Below are 20,295 nucleotides of genomic sequence, written 5' to 3' on the forward strand. Positions count from 1 at the left end.
AAGAAACTTCGAAGTAGGATTTGTGTTCTATGTTCTGTGTTGGTTTGTGAGTTTTGTTAAGTGTTACTGTTTGTCTGTGTTGGAAATAACGGAGGGACAGCTGGTCTGTCTGCTTTCTGTTGTTTAGCTTGGAGAGAGCTGCTTGGGAGAGCTCCTCTCGCTTTGAAATCGCACTGGTGAATGAGCTGCGCATGCGTGGGATTTTATGAGTTTAGAGTTACGCAGAGCAAATATGCCACTCCCCTGCCTGCACTGAGCTGCTGTGACACGCAGACTTAGTGCTGCAGGGATGTGAAAAGGGGGAGACTTTGAATACACACGGATAAAGTATTCTGTTTGATAAGTGGCTGTTGCTTAACTATGAATCTATTTGATTGAGATCTATTGAATTTATAAATGAGAGATATGTTGACGGATTAAAAAGAAAAATAATTAAATAAATAAATACAATAAAATGTTATTGCGCTATTTATAATATTCTTGAGTTAAGCTGTTTGCTTATTTCTTAGCGTGAATGTGAACATAGGTATGCATAAAATACTAAATTGTTGTCTGTTTCCTTTGTTCTCCTGTCATGTGAGAGACGAGAAGGAGGAGACAGAGAGAGAAAGGAGGTGCTGACCAGTGCGTCACGCGACAGTGTGTGCTGCCCCGGATCCAGTCCAATCAAGGCCAGTACTGTTCTGTTCACAAACGTACTTTCCCATACAGGATATTGTGTGTGCCTAGCATATTTCATGTTTCATGTTAACAGGGACTTGGCAACAGACTGATCAATTGATGTAATTAAGAATTGTACATTGGAGTTTATTGTGCATGGGTTGGTTTGATTAGAGTTGTGTTGGAAATCCAGCAATGACATTATTCTGTAAAATTAAGGTAATTGGGTGATTATTAAGCAATTGGTTTGTGAGTGCTGTAGTGTTGCTGGATTACAGGTCTTTCTTTTTTGGATTGCTCTGAAATTGACTAGTTTCCTTTACTTTTCCTGATCAGATGTGGTAAGATTGCCACTAATCAATAATTTGGTAAAATTAAATAAAATAAAAATAAATAAGTAGATAAATTGATGGATAAATTGATGGATTAATTCATTACTTAATTAATTAATTGGTTGATTGATTGATTGATTATTTAATTAATTATTTTTAAAAAAGATTGAGAAAAAACAAAAAAAAGGAGGGAAACATAAGCTACATAGTCTAAAGTATTTTTTGGTTTACAAATTAATTGGTTTAAAATAATAATAATAATAAAAACATTCACAATAAAGGAATATAAAGAGTTTTTACAATGGGGAAAAAGGACATAAAAACTACGAAAGTAATTACTCCTGTTGATGTAGTACAAAATAGTAATCCTCTAGTTAATGGTATTGCAAGGTTATCTGGAAAATGGAATAAACGTTGGCCTGACATTGAACATCCATGGCCAGTGGAAGGGACTCTTAACCCAGACGTCATCAAGATAATGAAAGTGCTTGTGTCCACGTATAAGGCAGATCAAAAGAAGGGGAAAAAAGCGGAACAACGTAAAGAAAAGAGACAAAGAGAGCTGGGTGTTCATAAGCTGTTTGAAAACGAAGGACAAAAACTGATAAAAGATACAAAAGATAAAAGAGACAGAGGTATAGAGAAAATGGCAAAAGAGGGGAAGGTAACAGAAAAACTAATGGCAGAAGTCAATACACCTTTCTCACATACGGATTCAGCAAAGAGGCCCCCACCTTACGAGGAAAAAGTAGAGTTTAAGGACGTCTATCCTCAGCTTCCAGGGATCATTCAAGAGGGTGATTATTGCATCAGAGATGAAGATGAACGAATAATAGAGAGAGGACAAGCAGAAACGACTATAAAGATGAATCCAAACTCCAAAAGTAAGAAGAAAACGAGATGTCTGGAAACTAAGGGTGGAGTGAGGTTCAGGAGGATGGAACTTGAAGATGATGATAATGATGATGATCAGAGTGATTAAGAAGAGATCATGGGTGGATATGACCCTGTGATCAGACAGAGGTTGGCCAGAGCGGAAAGAAGGGGTGATGGAAGTTGGAAGGAGAAGGATACAAGAGATCCGAGCTCTGATGAAAGTCAAGATGAAGACAGCGATAAAGATTTGGAGATTAAAGGTGCCTCATGTTCAAGAGGATTTTATCCTACAATGACTAGCACAGAAGAAATAGAAAAAGATATAGATTGATGCATATCATGCCTGGATAAGGCCAATAATTTAGAAGAAGTAAGAGAACTGGAAGAACAACTCAAGAAGCTGAAGATACAGAACAAAAAACTGCTGAAAAAAGGATCCCAAGAATTGGAGAAGAGGTATACATTGAGGCCAAGACAAGGGAGCACAAGTAAGAAGATGATGCCAGTGATAATTCGAGGACAGAACCTGGAGTATAAGCCTTTGCAGAATACCAATATGTCAGATATACTTGAGAAGCTGCCTACTCTTCAAGATGGAGCATATCCTTGGATTTCAAAGTTGGAAGAAATTACGGTGGGAACACAGTCTGCCATAGGAGACATTAAGAGACTTTTGGCTAATCTCCTTGTGATTCCAGGTATGGAAGAAATTTTTTAGAGAGCTGGACTTCATCGATATGTGGGGACTGCGGTGAATGATCCTGAATTGTTGGCTGCAAATAGAAATCGACTGTGGAGAGCACTGAAAGATACGTTTCCAACAAATGTGCATCCTGACAACATTCTGATTGACCCACTAGGACAACAAGAAATTCCGAGAGCCTATGTGTCAAGAGTTCATAAAGTGTGGAGAAATATTACCGGAAATGATCCAGATGTGAGTCAAATTGAGCAGTCAATTTTGAGAGCTAAACTACAGATGGGACTGCCCTCACCAGTAAGGAGCAAACTGGCAGAGGTGGTTGGACTTGGAAGCATGACAAAAGGTGTCTGTACAGATCATATAGCCCATCAAGCGGATCTCTGCCGGAAAAAGGAACACAACCAGAAAGAACAGGACCAAGAAACTCTCAGTAAACTCAATCAAATACAACTGGTGGAGAATAAGAAGGAGAAGAAACAAGCTTTGGTTATGCAGAATCAGTGTGCACCAAATCAACAATCACTGCCACAGCTTCAACCGAACCAGTTCCAACCGCAATTATACCAGCCACCAATAGCGGTACCAGTTGTTTCATATCCACAGCCAGTTTCTGGACAGACACAGAATTGGAGAGGAAGAGGACGGGAAGGCTTAGGAAGAGGAAGAGGAGGAAGATTTAAGCCATACTTCCATCAATCTTCAGAAGTGTGTTATAATTGTGGACAGGTTGGTCACTTTGCCCGTGAGTGTAATGGGCCAGGAGGAAACACCAGAGGAAATTTCAGAGGAAGATACAGGGGCCAGTCAAGATCATCTGGTGGACCATTGAACCCTTATAGGGGCCCGGAGCAAGGATTCTAGAGGTGCCCAGAAGATCCGAAAGGGGGGTGTCAGCTGGTAGCATCAGGACCGGAAAAAGATCCAACAATTGAGGTGAAAGTAAACAAACGACCATTGGAAGTGATGGCGGATAGCGGAGCTTATTTTACCTGTGTTCGGCCTGAAGATGCTACAAATCTCCCTATGTCCAATCAACTAATTAGAAAAATCTGATTTGAGGGAGTGAAACAGCTGATTCCTCTTACGGAACCAATTGTGCTCTGCTATGAAAATCAGAAAATTACAATACCCATACTGGTATCAGAACATACACCTATCGCATTGTTGGGAAGAGATGCATTGCATAAATTGAACTGTACAGTAAAATGTACACCAGACGGCTGTCTGGTAGAAGTGCCAAAGGAAAAGGTTTACCAATTGTTGATGACGACAGAGATGGATTCTTCTTCAGTATTCTGGATTGGAAATCTCAGTGAAGATTTTTTGAAGCAGGCTAAGATATGGGAGAAATTCATTGTGACAAACATGCCAGATGCGAGGCTTCCGGAATATCCATTTCATTGTATGCTCAAGTATTTCAAGAATGCTGTCCAATTGAACTCAGAGGAATGGTTGAGTCATCAACCAAAGAAAGTTCAACTCAGCTCATGTTGCATAATTTTAGGACCACAAGGAGCAGCTATGAAGATAAACACAGACGATTATCTGGATAAAGAATTTGAGATTGAGAAGAGTGTGCCACATGTGACCTTGTTGGTTTCTGAAGGCTATGAGCAGAAGCAAATAGGAGAAATGATGACAGAAGCAGAGAAAGCTGTTTTCGTACCAATGAAAGAGAATTGGGCGATTTGGAGGAGAGAAGATCAGCGAATTCTCAAAATCATGATTTCGGCTCAAGGACAAGGAGAGCCACAAGCTGTACGGATGACACATGAATCTATTTGCAGTGCAAAGATGGATTCAGACCCTATGAAAGAGGAGATGTTGCAACAAGTTCCAGAATGTTTGTGGTCTCAACACAGTACCGATATTGGACTTGTGAAATCAGCCCAACCGGTGAAAGTTGAACTTCGACCAGGAGCCAGACCTCCTTGGAAGAATCAGTATCCTTTGAAAGATGAAGCAATCCAAGGGATCGAACCACAAATTGAAGGACTTTCGAAAGCAGGTGTTTTAAGGACAACAAAAAATCCTCAGAGTAACAATCCTTTGTTGTCTTTGGAGAAACCATGAGGGGTTGATAGTAGCGCCTCTAGACCTATTAGGTCTGATGATTCAGGAAGCACATGGGTTAGCTCATGTTGCAAGGGGGAGGTTAGGAGAAAGATCACAAAGGAGTATGGTTTTTGGGAACCATATTTGCTTGAACAGGTTGACTATGTCATAGGCAGGTGCACAATCTGTCTGAAAAATAATGTTCGCAGGGGTGTGACTGTTATTCCTGGTTACATTGCTACACCAAGAGGTGCATAAGATGTCCAACTAAGCTAAAATATGCCCAGTCAGTTGCAAAGTTATTGTGTAAAGAAGTCATAAGCAGGTGGGGACTTCCCGATCGAATATCCTCAGAAAATGGGAAAGAGCTTTGTGGATAAATCAGTGAAATGGATTTTGAAAAAATTGGGGAATAAAGTCAGACCAAAACAGTTATGAAAACTAGGGTTGAAGTAACTCTAGGAAATTTTGAATATCTAATTGTGTGATAATTTTCGCATTTCTGAATCAAAGGGGAGAAATGGAATGTGATTCATATTATATATCATTTTGATATTATTTTTGATATTGATGTTTTAAGTTGCATGTGTTGTTTTGCAAAAGATACTGTTTGGTCTTTTCTTTTCTTCCAGAAGCATATGGGGAATGTGTAGAGTGGGATTCAAATACTCAAACATGGACAATTTGAATGGATTGGAGGAAGCAGAACAAGGAAGGTGGGAAATGTTCAGATTCCATCATCAACGTTGCATTGAAAGTTGACACTGTGGAGGAGCTGCAGTGTAGTGGACTACATTCCAGTGTTATATTCTTTCTGTATTAATTTTTGAAGAATGATGTTTTCTGTTGTTGGATGCATGTGGGGACCTCAGATGTTTTTGTTTATTTCGTTGAAGCTTAGGGATATTGGGTCTAGGCAGGGACAGAGAGAATCCACAGGAGAGTCCGATGGGTCGACCAGCCTGAATGTGGAATTTTTTTATTGTATTTAGTTTTCTGAGGTTTTCATGTGTATTCAATTGCATCATAGCTTAAAATGCATTGATAAAGATTTATAAATTGATCTGGAGTACTTAGGTGGGCAGAGGGGCCGTGAGAGAATTTTCCTGTCTTGATTGATTGATGGATATTTGGAATGAAAGCTGCCAGACAGGTTTTTCGCTCTTACACTCCATAACAATTTATTTACACTCCATAACAATTTGTTCACACTCCATACAAAAATGTGTCTATATAAAAATGTGTTTACTCTCCATAAATTTTGGTTTATTGCTAAAGTTACTCAAGAACAAAACATTTTATTTGTCATAATCCTATTCTTTTTGTTTTCGAGACTTGATTAGTCTCGAAGGGGGGAAATATGTAGTATCTGAAAGTTTATAATTTTGCTGACGTTTGCAAATGGTGTGTTAGAGGAACTTGGCTCTGCTTGCGGAAACATCTGGAAAACATTACTATAGGGGCCCCCTAAAACAGAGGAGAGTCTGCTATGTAGAGGCCAGGGATTGGTCTATTAAAATCATGCCATATTATGTTACATAGGATATAAATACCATGTTTTGAACAAAGGACGGAGAGATTAACATATTAGAGATTGGGTCAGTTGTTCTCCGGATTTCTGCAGGAGTCTGTAAATTGATACTGTAATCTTTGATGTAATAAACCATTATAATCAAGGACAGTGTCAGCGGATTTCTTGTCATCACAGTATATCAGCATTGTTGTCTCGACACCACAGTGTCAAAATATTTAGTACAAGTGTCTAGACAGGCCACATTGACATTTTAAGATGGTCAAATTTTCAGTGTCAATTAAATTAGGGACTTTGAGAAAATGTTTAAAAAAAACAAAAAAAAAACATTTTTTTTTAAATGGCTTCAGAAAGTATTCACACACCTTCACTTATTCCACATTTTGTTGTGTTACAGCCTGAATTTAAAATGGATTAAATTGAGATTGTGTCACTGGCCTACACCATAATGTCAAAGTGGAATTATGTTTTAAGAATTTTTTACAAATTAATTAAAAATGAAAAGCTGAAATGTCTTGAGTAAATAACTATTCAACCCCTTTGTTGTGGCAAGCCTAAATAAGTTCAGGAGTTGAAATGTGCTTAACAAGTCACATAATAAGTTGCATGGACTCTGAGTGCAATAATAGTTTTTAACATGATTTTTGAATGACTACCTCATCTCTGTACACCACACATAGAATTATCTGTAAGGCCCCTCAGTTGAGCAGTGAATTTCAAACACAGATTCAACCACAAAGACCAGGGAGGTTTTCCAATGCCTCGCAAAGAAGGGCACCTATTGGTAGATGGGTAAAAAAAATAAAGCAAACATTGAATATCACTTTGAGCATGGTGAAGTTATTAATTACACTTTGGATGGTGTATCAATACACACAGTAACTACAAAGATACAGGTGTCCTTCCTAACTCAGTTGCCGGAGAGGAAGGAAAACGCTCAGGGATTTCACCAATAGTTACAAAGTTTAATGGCTGTGATAGGAGAAAACTGAGGATGGATCAATAACATTGTAGTTACTCCACAATACTAACCTAAATGACAGTGAAAAGAAGGAAGCCTGTACAGAATACAAATATTCCAAAACGTATCCTGTTTGCAACAAGGCACTAAAGTAATACTGCAAAAAATGTGGCAAAGCAATTAACTTTTTGGCCTGAATACAAAGTGTTATGTTTTGGGCAAATCCAATACAACACATTACTAAGTACCACTCTCAAGCATAGCGGTGGCTGCATCATGTTATGGGTATGCTTGTAATCGTTAAGGACTGGGGAGTTTTTCAGGATAAAAAAGTAAAGGAATGGAGGTAAGCACAGGCAAAATCCTAGGGGAAAACCTGGTTCAGTCTGCTTTTCACCAGGCACTGGGAGATTAGTTCACCTTTCAGCAGGACAATAACCTAATAAAAACAAGGTCAAATCTACACTGGAGTTGCTTACCAAGAAGAAAGTGAAAGTGGTCAAGTTACAGTTTTGACTTAAATCTGCTAGAAAATCTATGGCAAGATTTGAAAATGGTTGTCTAGCAATGATCAATAACCAATTTGCCAGAGCTTGGAGAATTGTAAAAATAATTATGGTCAAACATTGTACAATCCAGGTGTGCAAAGCTCTTAGAGACTTACCCAGAAAGTCTCATAGCTGTAATCACTGCCAAAGGTGATTCTAATATGTATTGACTCAGGGGTGTGAATACTGTTTTTCATTTTCAATACATTTGCAAACATTTCTAAAAACATGTTTTCACTTTGTCATTATGGGTAATTGTGTGTAGATCGGTGAGAAATGTTTTTATTGAATCCATTTTGAATTCAGGCTGTAATAGAACAAAATGTGGAATAAGTCAAGGGGCATGAATACTTTCTGAAAGCATGGTATGGGCGGCAGGTAGCTTAGTGGTTAAGAGCATTGTGCCAGTAACCGAAAGGTCGCTGTTTCTAATCCCAGAGCCGACTAGGTGAAAAATCTGTCGATGTGCCCTTGAGCAAGGCACTTAACCCTAATTGCTCTGGATAAGAGTGTCTGCTAAATGACAAAAATGTAATGGTTTGTAATTTGAAATACATTTCAGAATTAAATTGTTTAAAAGCATAGTATTCTTTTTTTTACCTTTTCTAAGCCCAACTATGACAAATATATGATTCAACTCATTGTCATTTGTGAACAAGTGATCAGATCTTAATACAGTGCCTTGCAAAAGTATTCCCCCCCTTGGCATTTTTCCTATTTTATCGTTTACAACCTGTAATTTAAATTGATTTTTATTTGGATTTCATGTAATGAACATACACAAAATAGTTCAAATTGGTGAAGTGAAATGAAAAAAATTACTTGTTTCAGAAAATTCTAAGAAATAAATAACGGACAAGTGGTGCATGCATATGTATTCACCCCCTTTGCTCTGAAGCCCCTAAATAAGATCTGGTGCAACCAATTACCTTCAGAAGTCACATAATTAGTTAAATAAAGTCCACCTGTGTGCAATCTAAGTGTCACATATTCTATCACATGATCTCAGTATATATACACATGTTCTGAAAGGCCCCAGAGTCAACACCACCAAGCAAGCAGCACCATGAAGACCAAGGAGCTTTCAAACAGGTCAGGGACAAAGTTGTGGAGAAGTACAGATCAGGGTTGGGTTATAAAAAAAGATCTGAAACTTTGAACATCCCACGGAGCACCATTAAATCCATTATTAAAAAATAGAAGGAATATGGCACCACAACAAACCTGCCAAGAGAGCGCCGCCCACCAATACCTATGGACCAGGCAAGGAGGGCATTAATCAGAGAGGCAACAAAGAGACCAAAGATAACCCTGAAGGAGCTGCAAAGCTCCACAGCGGAGATTGGCGTATCTGTCCATAGGACCACTTTAAGCCGTACACGCCACAGTGCTGGGCGTTACGGAAGAGTGGCCAGAAAAAAGCCATTGCTTAAAAAAAAAATAAGCAAACACGTTTGGTGTTCGCCAAAATGCATGTGGGAGACTCCCCAAACATATGGAAGAAGGTACTCTGGTCAGATGAGACTAAAATTGAGCTTTTTGGCCATCAAGGAAAACGCTATGTCTGGCGCAAACCCAACACCTTTCATCACCCCAAGAACACCATCCCCACAGTGAAGCATGGTGGTGGCAGCATCATGCTGTGGGGATGTTTTTCATCGGCAGGGTCTGGGAAACTGGTCAGAATTGAAGGAATGATGGATGGTGCTAAATACAGGGAAATTCTTGAGGGAAACCTATTTCAGTCTTCCAGAGATTTTGAGACTGGGACGGAGGTTCACCTTCCAGCAAGACAATGACCCTAAGCATACTGCTAAAGCAACACTTGAGTGGTTTAAGGGGAAACATTTACAGTGGGGAAAAAAAGTATTTAGTCAGCCACCAATTGTGCAAGTTCTCCCACTTAAAAAGATGAGAGGCCTGTAATTTTCATCATAGGTACACGTCAACTATGACAGACAAAATGAGAATTTTTTTTCCAGAAAATCACATTGTTGAATTTATTTGCAAATTATGGTGGAAAATATGTATTTGGTCAATAACAAAAGTTTCTCAATACTTTGTTATATACCATTTGTTGGCAATGACACAGGTCAAACGTTTTCTGTAAGTCTTCACAAGGTTTTCACACACTGTTGCTGGTATTTTGGCCCATTCCTCCATGCAGATCTCCTCTAGAGCAGTGATGTTTTGGGGCTGTCGCTGGGCAACACGGACTTTCAACTCCCTCCAAAGATTTTCTATGGGGTTGAGATCTGGAGACTGGCTAGGCCACTCCAGGACCTTGAAATGCTTCTTACGAAGCCACTCCTTCGTTGCCCGGGCGGTGAGTTTGGGATCATTGTCATGCTGAAAGACCCAGCCACGTTTCATCTTCAATGCCCTTGCTGATGGAAGGAGGTTTTCACTCAAAATCTCACGAAACATGGCTACAATCATTCTTTCCTTTACACGGATTAGTCGTCCTGGTCCCTTTGCAGAAAAACAGCCCCAAAGCATGATGTTTCCACCCCCATGCTTCACAGTAGGTATGGTGTTCTTTGGATGCAACTCAGCATTCTTTGTCCTCCAAACACGACAAGTTGAGTTTTTACCAAAAAGTTATATTTTGGTTTCAACTGACCATATGACATTCTCCCAATCCACTTCTGGATCATCCAGATGCACTCTAGCAAACTTCAGACGGGCCTGGACATGTACTGGCTTAAGCAGGGGGACACGTCTGGCACTGCAGGATTTGAGTCCCTGGCGGCGTAGTGTGTTACTGATGGTAGGCTTTGTTACTTTGGTCCCAGCTCTCTGCAGGTCATTCACTAGGTCCCCCCGTGTGGTTCTGGGATTTTTGCTCACCGTTCTTGTGATCATTTTGACCCCACGGGTATGAGATCTTGCGTGGAGCCCCAGATCGAGGGAGATTATCAGTGGTCTTGTATGTCTTCCATTTCCTAATAATTGCTCCCACAGTTGATTTCTTCAAACCAAGCTGCTTACCTATTGCAGATTCAGTCTTCCCAGCCTGGTGCAGGTCTACAATTTTGTTTCTGGTGTCCTTTGACAGCTCTTTGGTCTTGGCCATAGTGGAGTTTGTAGTGTGACTGTTTGAGGTTGTGGACAGGTGTCTTTTATACTGATATCAAGTTCAACAGGTGCCATTAATACAGGTAACGAGTGGAGGACAGAGGAGTCTCTTAAAGAAGAAGTTACAGGTCTGTGAGAGCCAGAAATCTTGCTTGTTTGTAGGTGACCAAATACTTATTTTCCACCATAATTTGCAAATAAATTCATTAAAAATCCTACAATGTGATTTTCTGAAGAAAAAAAATCTCATTTTGTCTGTCATAGTTGACGTGTACCTATGATGAAAATTACAGGCCTCTCTCATCTTTTTAAGTGGGAGAACTTGCACAATTGGTGGCTGACTAAATACTTTTTTCCCCCACTGTAAATGTCTTTTAATGGCCCAGTCAAAGCCCAGACCTCAATCCAATTGAGAATCTGTGGTATGACTTAAAGATTGCTGTACACCAGCGGAACCCATCAAACTTGAAGGAGCTGGAGCAGTTTTGCCTTGAAGAATGGGCAAAGATCCCAGTGGCTAGATGTGCCAAGCTTATAGAGACATACCCCAAGAGACTTGCAGCTGTAATTGCTGCAAAAGGTGGCTCCACAAAATATTGACTTTGTGGGGGTGAATAGTTATGCACGCTCCAGTTTTCTGTTTTTTTGTCTTAGTTCTTGTTTGTTTCACAATAAAAAATATTTTCCATCTTCAAAGAAGTAGGCATGTTCTGTAAATGAAATGATACAACCCCTCAAAAAATCCATTTTTATTCCAGGTTTTAAGGCAATAAAATAGGAAAAATGCCAAGGGGGGTGAATACTTTCGCAAGCCACTGTATGTTTTTGGTGCATAGATTGTCTGCATCAATTTACAGTATATATGAAAACAATATCGAAAGAAGTCTCTCTTTCTCACACACACAACCTTAGTGTACATGCAGTATTTGCAAATCCAATGCAACATTTTACAACGTTTTCTCGCTCTCAAATTTAATGGAGTCATTTTATCCACTTTTTTTTTCTCTTTGTCAGATCTTAAACATGTTCAAATCTTAACAATTGTCTGGACCAAGATATATAAAAACAATATCTAAAGAAATCCACACACACACACAAACACACACTCCTAGATCATATTTTACAGCATAAGCAAATCCAATGTAAGTCAATGGCGAGTGAGGCCTGCTACAGCATTCTCCCTCTTTCTCCCTCTCTCACAAGCACACGTGTACACACACCACAGACATATACACATGCGGGTGTGATGTCTGTGGTATTCTTCAGATTTGTCCATCAGTAAGCTCAGAGAACAGGTGTACTAAAGGACATTATACATTTCCGTTATGGACATGAATGGGTTAAGCACAGTGTGAGTACAAATGTGTAGTTTTTGGTCAGTTTAGAGAAATCAATTGTACAGGGCCCTGACCTCCCTTCATTGCCTTTCCCTTGAATTTGCAGGTGTGGGACAAACATAAAGGTCCTGCCAGACAATGAATCCTGGAGTTTCATTACTCAAACTTTAATTCCCACTAAGCTTTGCACTAAGCTAAAGTCCCAACTCTCGCTTGTACTTCATAAAACTCTCAAGTGGTCTATTTTCATTGTTGATCTGAGGTAAAGGGATCATTAAGTCTGATTTCCTGTCAGTCTTCTAAAAAGGATGAATAACCAGCCTTAGGCCATTGAAGTTGCTCTTGCCTACAGGGCTCCATTTAATCCTAGTAACACTAGACTGTCCAAAGGGGCCCTCAATGTCAAGTTCATTGTTAGTGGGACTAGTGGATGGGACAAACTCCAGGTCCTCACCTGAACACTAACTTCCTGTTGTGCCCCATCTATGCTGGTGTTTTACTTCAAACAGTGAAATGGTCAAGTGGTTTAGGAAACACATTGGCAACTGGAGTGTTGCATTTTTAAATTCCATATGAGGCATTAATGCACTTGCTACAATTATGAGTACTGGGGTTTGTTTGGAACTTGAATCCCTATAACCCAGTTAATGATCAACAACGGCTAATCACTAAAATCATGTTTATTTTGTAGTTGCTGTAAACACAGTGAATAGTGTCTCTGTGTGGTAGTCTCGATTTAATAGGTTTTCCGTCAGATGCTTGATTGGCAGATTGTTCAGATATTTAAATACTTTTACAGTGACTCCCATCATGCATTTCACATTCAATGTCATCACATCTGTGCAATTTAACGTTATCATGTCTCTACGGGTTACTATTTGCAAATGTAAATTAGCACATCTACAGGGAAGATAAATTATTCAAATTCTAAAAGTAAATGGAAAAGAGGAATTCATGTAAAACAAAAATGTGATCAGGCTAGCTACACCATGAAGCTCCATTGTTGAACAAGAAACACAACATCGACCACGACTACACAATTTTGCAACTCTATGAGGTAACGGTTTTAATCATGCTCTGCTTAGTGTAAGTCTCTGAAATCTTCCACTGCGCAAGGTAGGTCTTTGTGTTATCGTGTTCCCTCCGTTCCGCCTCTTTGTTTGCTTTGGTGCAGTTGCTGTGGCGACTGAGCCCAAGGCCCCCAATCAGTGGGCCATACCATTGGCAGGCAGAGGATGGGTGGGGGAGAAGGGAGGAGGGAGGAGTTGGGTTGGAGTAGTCCATTCAATAATCCATGGTAATAATGTTCTCGCTTCTCCACCATAAATCTAGCCAATGGCGGAATGTGTCACTGACAAAGTGCTCTTGTGATAACACAGCTCGGCGTGTTATTGTGCTCTAATGCATGTGACAGCAGAGAATCCCCTGATGCCTTTACAGAGCTCACCTCAACCAAAACAGTAGGGCTTCCATTCAGGTGAAGTCTTTTGTCTTACAAACACATCCGTGGTCGGAATGCTGAAAGCTTGGACTTTGAAATGTTAACTACCACCTGCCACCGCATTCTGCTCTCAACAAAACATTACTGCCAGAGTCAGTTTTATTTACGCTGCGGCTTCGGTTACAGCCTTTCAAAGCAACGCTCCTTCTCAATCTGTAAGCAGTTTTACTAGGACTGCAGTGAAATACTCTAATTGCATTTAAAGACCAGTACATATGCACAAGCTGTTTGGTGCCGTATTTTGCCACTTGACTTCAAAGGGATCGTCAAAGGTGCCAGATTGGCCTGTGTTGTGTAACATGACCCTGACCTTCATCTTCCTCCACCTCTGTTGCCCCCGGAACCCTGGCTGAGCTGCTCATATAACTATGCGATGATTGACTTGGAGCCCAATGACACATCTCAGACCCTTTGTCAGCTTTTATCATGTGTTTTCTTCTGTCAGCTTGAGGTGCAGCTGTTGAAGGAACCTGCAATTTATTTCAATAAAGCTCATCGTAGAGGAGGGGGGTGGTGTGTGTGTGTGTGTGTGCACGTGTGTGTGTTTGTGCACGTGTGCGTGTGGGTGGGTGGGGGTTATTTGGCTACCGTTTGCTTGGTCTTCATGTTGTACAGCTACTGACTAGAATGCTAATGGGTAGGGTGTCTCCCACGAGTATATTGAAACCCACCAGATGGATAAAATGGCCATTTGATTTGCACAGGCCCACTGAAAGAAGACAGAGAACTGGTGGTTTTGGCACTGGACCACAGCATGGTGGCAACCTGATTGATCCTTGAGGGATTTGAACCATTTCCAGCTCATTTCACATGTTGTGGTTAGTAATGATATGGGATGTACAATCATCAAGACAAAGCCTCAGCATATAAGGGGAATCCTTTGTGATCAAATGAGCTACAAACACCAAGTGTAATCCTCTGAACTTTTTGATATACACTGCTCAAAAAAATAAAGGGAACACTAAAATAACACATCCTAGATCTGAATGAATGAAATAATCTTATTAAATATTTTTTTCTTTACATAGTTGAATGTGCTGACAACAAAATCACACAAAAATTATCAATGGAAATCAAATTTATCAACCCATGGAGGTCTGGATTTGGAGTCACCCTCAAAATTAAAGTGGAAAACCACACTACAGGCTGATCCAACTTTGATGTAATGTCCTTAAAACAAGTCAAAATTAGGCTCAGTAGTGTGTGTGGCCTCCACGTGCCCGTATGACCTCCCTACAACGCCTGGGCATGCTCCTGATGAGGTGGCGGATGGTCTCCTGAGGGATCTCCTCCCAGACCTGGACTAAAGCATCCGCCAACTCCTGGACAGTCTGTGGTGCAATGTGGCGTTGGTGGATGGAGCGAGACATGATGTCCCAGATGTGCTCAATTGGATTCAGGTCTGGGGAACGGGCGGGACCGTCCATAGCATCAATGCCTTCCTCTTGCAGGAACTGCTGACACACTCCAGCCACATGGGGTCTAGCATTGTCTTGCATTAGGAGGAGCCGAGGGCCAACCGCACCAGCATATGGTCTCACAAGGGGTCTGAGGATCTCATCTCGGTACCTAATGGCAGTCAGGCTACCTCTGGCGAGCACATGGAGGGCTGTGCGGCCCCCCAAAGAAATGCCACCCCACACCATGACTGACCCACCGCCAAACCGGTCATGCTGGAGGATGTTGCAGGCAGCAGAACGTTCTCCACGGCGTCTCCAGACTCTGTCACATCTGTCACATGTGCTCAGTGTGAACCTGCTTTCATCTGTGAAGAGCACAGGGCGCCAGTGGCGAATTTGCCAATCTTGGTGTTCTCTGGCAAATGCCAAACGTCCTTCACGGTGTTGGGCTGTAAGCACAACCCCCACCTGTGGACGTCGGGCCCTCATACCACCCTCATGGAGTCTGTTTCTGACCGTTTGAGCAGACACATGCACATTTGTGGCCTGCTGGAGGTCATTTTGATGGGCTCTGGCAGTGCTCCTCCTGCTCCTCCTTGCACAAAAGGCGGAGGTAGCAGTCCTGCTGCTGGGTTGTTGCCCTCCTACAGCCTCCTCCACGTGTCCTGATGTACTGGCCTGTCTCCTAGTAGTGCATCCATGCTCTGGACACTACGCTGACAGACACAGCAAACCTTCTTGCCACAGCTCGCATTGATGTGCCATCCAGCATTCAAAAGTGACCAAAACATCAGCCAGGAAGCATAGGAACTGAGAAGTGGTCTGTGGTCTCCACCTGCAAAACCAGTCCTTTATTGGGGGTGTCTTGCTAATTGCCTATAATTTCCACCTGTTGTCTATTCCATTTGCACAACAGCATGTGAAATGTATTGTCAATCAGTATTGCTTCCTAAGTGGACAGTTTGATTTCACAGAAGTGTGATTGACTTGGAGTTACATTGTGTTGTTTAAGTGTTCCCTTAATTTTTTTTGAGCAGTGTATATATATTATATTCAAATATATTTGCATGTAGTTTCTCAAGATGTTTTGTCTTCTACAACAAAGCTTTTAAGTAACAAGCTCTCACAGTCTCTCTGCAGAATTAGACGTTGATCAAAGTGTTTTTGTTGCTCCTGCTGCTCTGTATCGTTCCATTTCTCCAAATGTCAAATTTCGAAATTAAGGGTTAAGTTTAGGCACTCATTCCGAATGGTTAAGGAAACGGTTTGGGATAGGGTTAAAACCAAATGGAAAAAAAACAGTGTCCAAAACTAGGATCGAACACACAGCCTTCTGATCCAGAGTCATGTGGTTACACCCATCCACAACACTCTAGCAAAACCCAAGCCTACTTGATGGTAATAGCACTCACTGTTCACCCTAGCGGCCGGTTTTGAAGGCATTTCCCGACGACCTCAGTTCATGGATAGACTTTCTATTTCGACGTCAATCTTGAACGAACTGGCTACTTTTAAGAGGCCTAAATGTATCAAACAACTGTTTTTGTAAATTGTACCAAAATCTTCTACACTTTCATTGTGGCACTTACCATCTTGCTTCTCCTGCCACCGCTGTCTGTATTGTTTTTTTTTGGGGCTCTATCACAAATGTCGCACTTCAATCTACCCCTACTATTTGACAGGCTCGATAAAAACAGTTTTCCTTTCACTTGGTAAAACTTTCAGTTTGAATTTCATTTGTCTTTGTACTTCCATTCTGAAAGGATGCTTTGCTCATAAAATAAACATGTTAGCATTTTTTGCCATGAATCTTGTTTTGGAGGCAGCTCTGCGGCGTGGTCACTAGCTGGCACAGCCACAAAGTCATAACATCTGATTTTAAACATAACCCTAACCTTAACCATACTGCTAACCCTAATGCCTACCCTAACCTTAAATGAAGACCAAAAAGCACATTTTTGTTTTCACGTTATAGCCAATTTTGACTTTGCAGCTGGCCCATCTAGCCGTAATTGCTCAGATCTGCCTCCAGGACAAGACTCGTAAAATAGAGTCGACTTCACATTAATTTAAAATGTGAACTCTTCTTATTCACCATATTTATTTTGCTCCTGTTTTCAATTCCTTGATCTCCTATATTCAGAGGAGTTATCTAAATGCTAATGTTGAAAGCACAGTTGGTTTCACAGATAGAAGGGAGAAAGGCTACCACTAACCTATTTGTGATTGGGGGAAAGAGACGACAAAAACAACCAAGGATTTTATCGAGGGGTTTTAGAAAATGAAATGGGTTTCCTCTTCTGTGGTATGAACATGCATGGGAATCGCAACAAAAGACATTCGATTTAGATTCCTGATGGTATCAATCTGGTCTTTGCGCTGTGGCGAAGTGATGAAATGTTCAATTTGTTTCATGACCCTCTCCATACAGCCAAGCTGCTACGGATTAGGCCTATCTGATAGCACTAAACTATTACATCCTCTATGGTTTATGGGTAGTCAGATCTGCCCTACAATGGAACCAGATAAGTGTGTGTGTGTGTGTGTGCGTGCGTGCGTGCGTGCGTGCGTGCGTGCGTGCGTGCGTGCGTGCGTGCGTGTGTGTGTTTGTGTGTGCGTGCATGTGTACTGGATCCCAAAATGGGACAAAAACATTCCGTATCCACTTCCCTTATGCATGTGCATTGCCAGTTACGTGAGTGTATGCACGTTTCCACGCATGAGTTCCTGACATGGGAGAAAATAAACATTCCATATCCAATTACATATACATTTACTGATGTCCATTAAGTAGTTTTATTTTCATTTTTATTTAACCTTTATTTAAGCAGGGAGTCATGCTGAGACCACAGTCTCTTTCGCAGATGAGCCATTCATAGTATACTTCCTGACTGGTCAAATATCCAGTATAACCTCCCTCCTTCACTCCCACACTGTGGTGATTGGCAAAGCTTTAAATCACCAGGCTAGTGATAAAGCCTCAGCAGGAATCTGTGGTGTGTCTGAAGTGGAAAAGGCAAGCGGGTGAAAGCCCTCCACTGTGTGCCCTCCTTCACTCCCTCTCTGGGTTTTATAATACTTCTCTCACATAGAGTTTAACCTTCAGAGCAGTCCAATAGCAGTCCAATTTTGTCCAGCAGCAGCAGTAGAAAGCAGCACCAGCAATAGCCTAATTTAGTTTTTTTCTCTTTGTTCAGTCTAAAAAAAGCTAGCCTCAGATATTTCTCCTCACATAGAAAGCAGCTAAATGTGATGATTCATGGGCTAGCTAATACCTAGACATGTGTTCTGGCACAGGGACATTAGAGTGTTATCAAACATTGCCACAAGGCCTGGACTATTACATTATGAGAAACAAGGGGAGCATAATATGGCTATTTGTGCCCAACACAGCATTCTGCCTGCATTTGTGTCACTATCATTCACTCCGTACATACATCATACAATACGTGATTAGATGCACTGTCACAAATATCAATGCCCCCTCTGGCTTTGTCCTAGCCTGGGTGCCTGGGTGTTTTGTCCTAGCCTGGGTGCCAACCTGAGATGTTTGGTTCCACTCCTCTCAAGTCCCACAGTTATGTAACATTTGAATGTTTTTCTGATCAAATATGGGCGTATGATCCTCCTCATGGTTCCACTTTGCAATGACCTTCCTTCACTTAGAACATCTTGTTCAACAACATAGAGTGACCCTACAAATAGCCCTTTAAGAAAAAACAACAACCAAACTCGTTATAGCTCATTCTTGCAATGTACAGTTCTCTGCTTGGGGCCCGATATACATGCAGCTTGTTTTATTTTGGTTAAGGTGAAGGAAATGAAATGAAATGATACTCTTTGACAAGGTATGTTTAATCTAAGGTATGTATTCTTCTTTCTGTCCTGAAGGATTTCTTAATGTATGTTATGAGTCAAAACAGTTTGTGCAAAAAGGGTCAATGCAGATAGTTAAATAGTTAATCAAATAGCTAACCGGACTAACTATTTAGCAGTCTAATGGCTTGGGGGTAGAAGCTGTTCAGGGTCCTGTTGGTTCCAGACTTGGTGCATCGGTACCGCTTGCCGTGCGATAGCAGAGAGAACAGTCTATGACTTGGGTGGCTGGAGTCTGACAATATTTAGGGCCTTCCTCTGACACCGCCTGGTATAGAGGTCCTGTATGGCAGGGAGTTCAGCCCCAGTGATGTACTGGGCCGTAAGTACTACCCTCTGTAGCGCCTTGCTGTCAAATGCCAAGCAGTTGTCATACCAAGTGGTGATGCAGCCAGTCAAGATGGTGCAGCTGTATAACCTTTTGAGGATCTGAGGGCCCATGCCAATTTTTTTCAGCTTCCTGAGAGGATTCTTCTATTCAAAATGTTCCAAATGCACCACTACCTCCCTTTGCTTGATTTCACTCCTGGTTCATGGACCAGCATAAAGCATCCATGAATAAAATGCAGCCAGGCTGAATGAATGGCACTTACTCAAAATGTGCACATGGTGGTATGGAATGAAAGACATTACATTAATCTGAGCCTTCAGCAAAGAACCCGGCTGTCATTGCGTTTGGTAGCCTACTGTAGCAGGCAGGATATTGTCAGGGAGGGTCCCTTTTATGCTGCAGACACAGTAAGCCTCATTCACACTGGTTTTGTTTTCACCCCAAATTCCACAAGTGCCTGCCTGACATCTTGAACAATCCCATGGTCCAGGACCTAGATTAGTTGGAATTCCACAGCACTTTTGTCCAGGTGCACTGTATTACAGTAGTATCTTCTCTTTGCCAGCATGTACATTTCACAAGGGGAGTTCTACTAAGCTATATGGAATTGTTTTAAGAAGGTCATACCAAGGATCATTTTTCTATTTGATTTAGAATTGTAAGACCCCTTGAAGCTATTAGCACATAGAAACACTTTGAATAACATATTCACTACATGGAACAACAGATATTTTTTTTTTTACATGTATTTGACACCTTATTTTTGGCACTAAACAGTCTAAGCCCTGTCTAAGCCTGGGGAGGAGGGGGGGTTCTACTAAGCTATATGGAATTGTTTAAAGAAGGTCATACCAAGGATAATTTTGGCACTAAACAGTCTCCATACTATATATACTTCCATTCATTTTTTCAACTGGTACCGGGCGACCTTCAGACGAGTCTTGTGAGGCCTGTGAGCAAAACAACCGTCATGTACGTGTTCGTGAGAGTCTCACTTTTACACAGAGGGGTCATGTTAGTGTGTAGCCCAAACTGTTCGGACGCTGCAGACAGAAGTTGGCAGATCGGCTGTACCGACTTCAGACGAGTCCCAAGACGCTTGTGGG

The sequence above is a fragment of the Coregonus lavaretus genome, assembly GCF_964263955.1.
Source record: "Coregonus lavaretus genome assembly, chromosome: 29".
NCBI classification, from domain to species: Eukaryota; Metazoa; Chordata; class Actinopteri; order Salmoniformes; family Salmonidae; genus Coregonus; species Coregonus lavaretus.